The sequence below is a fragment of the Chrysochloris asiatica genome, unplaced genomic scaffold (genome assembly GCF_000296735.1).
Source record: "Chrysochloris asiatica unplaced genomic scaffold, ChrAsi1.0 scaffold00045, whole genome shotgun sequence".
Classification (NCBI taxonomy): domain Eukaryota; kingdom Metazoa; phylum Chordata; class Mammalia; order Afrosoricida; family Chrysochloridae; genus Chrysochloris; species Chrysochloris asiatica.
The window spans coordinates 10977783-10980449 of NW_006408563.1; positions in this window are offsets into that span (position 1 = coordinate 10977783).

Consider the following 2667-nt stretch of genomic DNA (forward strand, 5'->3'; position numbering starts at 1 on the left):
CTACTCCCGTAAAGATTTACACCCTCGGAAACCCTGTACAGGGTCGCTATGGGTCGGACCCGACTCGATGGCACTTAACAACAACAACAACAACTGTCAAATTGCCAATTATGGATTACTATGTCAGGAATTACAAATTGAAGAGAATGGAGTCACATCATAAAAAGAACACCTCACAATCTATTTTGAAGTATAATGCTGTCTGTGATAGGATAAAATCCACATGCCTAAAAGGAAGACAAGTTAATATCACTATTGCTCAAATTTACACACCAACCATTAGAGCCAGAGATGCTAAAATTGAGGAATTCTACCAACTTCTTCAGTCTGAAATTGATCAAACATGCAATCAAGCTGGATTGATAATTACCAGCAATTGGAATGCAAAGGTTAGAAACAAAAAGGAAGGATCAGTGGTTGGAAAATATGGCTTTGGTGATAGAAATGATGCTGGAGATGACATGATAGAATTTTGTTAATACTAACAACTTCTTCATTGAAAATACATTTTTTAAACAACATAAAATACAACATATACACATAGACCTCACCGAATACACAGAAATCAAACTGACTACATCTGTGGCAAGAGACAGTGGAAACACTCTGTATCATCAGCCCAAACAAGGCCATGGGCAGACTGTAAACAGACTATCAATTGTTCAAATAAAAGTTCAGGCTGAAGCTGAAGAAAACAAGTCCATGAGAGCCAAAATATGATCTTGAACATATCCCACCTGAATTTAGAGATCATCTCAAGAACAGATTTAATGCATTATACAAGAAGGCTTACGACCAGAAGAGTTATGGGGTGACATCAAGAGCATTATACAGAAAGAAAGCGAAAGGTCATTAGGAAAATAAGAAAGAAAAGAAAAAGAGTCAGAAGAGACTCTGAAACTTGCTCTCCAGTATACAGATGCTAAAGCAAATGGAAGAAAGTATCAAAAGGCAGCTAGAGAAGACAAAGTCAAGTATTATAATGAAATGTGTAAAGATCTGGAGTTAGAAAACCAAAAGGGAAGAACATACTCCATATTTCTCATGCTAAAAGAAATAAAGACAAAATTCAAGCCTTGCCTTGCAATACTGAAGGGGTTCTATGGATAAATATTGAATGATGCTGAAAGTATCAAAAGATGGAAGTAATACACAGAGTCACTGTACAAAAAGAAACAATGTTCAACCATTTCAAGCATTAGCATATGATCAAGAGCCAACAGAACTCCAGGAAGAAGTTCAAGGTGTCATGAAAGCACTGGCAAAGAACTAGACTCCAGAAATCGATAGAACACAAATTGAAATCTTTCAACAAACTGATGTAGCCCTGGAGGCACTCACTCATCTACACCAAGAAATCAGGAAGACAACTAACTACCTGGCCAACTTATTGGAAGAGATCCATATTTGTGCCCATTCCAAAAAGAGGGTGATCAAACATAATGTAGAAATCATCTGACACTATCATTAATATCACATGCAAGTAAAATTTGTTCTAAAGACTAGGAGATCTGGTAGCGTAGTGGTTACGAATTGGGCTGCGAGCTGCAAGGTCAGCAGTTCGAAACTACCAGCTGTTCCGTGGGAGAAAGATGAGGCTTTCTGCTCCCGTAAGGATTTACAGCCTCGGAAACCCTGAACAGCGTCACTATGAGTCGGAATCGACTCCACAGCACACAACAACAACATTCAACAAGAGTATATTTACAGGAGACTGCCAGAGGTCAAGCCAGATCCAGAAAAGGGCGTGGAATTAAGGATATCATTGCTGATGTCAGATGGATCTTGGCTGAAAGCAGAGAGTATCAGAAAGATGTTTGCCTGTGCTTTATTGATGATGCAGACTTTTGATAGTGTGTATCACAACAAGCTATGGATGACAGAACAAAGAATCGGTATTCCAGAATACTTAATTGTTTTCAAGAAGCAGTCATTCAAGAAATCAGATGATGCATTGCATTGAACAAATCTGCTACAAGAGACCTCTTACAGTGTTAATAAGCAAAGATGGCACTTAGAAAACTAAGATGAGTCTGACCCATACCATGGTATTTTCTACCACCTCATATGCATGCCAAAACTGAACAAATGAATATGAAAGGCTGAAGAATTGATGCCTTTCAATTATGGTGCTGGGGAAGAATATTAAATGTGCATGGACTGCCAAAGAAATAAATCCATCTTGGAAGAAAGTCAGCCAGAGTGCTCCTTAGAAGGGAAGAGATGGCAAGACTGCGTCCCACCTTGGGCATATTAACAAGATGGACGAGTCCCTGGGGAAGGACATCATGCTTGATAAAATAGAGTGAACAAGAGGAGGACCCTCAAGGAAATGGAATGACTTAACAATGATCCCAATCATTGCAGGATTGTAAGGATGATACAGGACAGGACCGGATGGTTATTTTCTTGTGTTGTATAGAGTTGTATACAGTTGCTAAGAGTCAGAACCAACGGACAGCACCTAACAACTAGATAATGACCCTGTAAAGAATCAGGCACCCTATATAGCAGACCGACACAGTGGCTGCAACAATGGGCTCAAGCATGACAATGGCTGTGAGTATGGCACAGGACCAAAGAGTGTTTCATTCTGTTGTGCATGGGGTTGCTATGAGTCACAACCAACTGAATGGCACCTAACAACAACAACAAATTCTGCGCCTT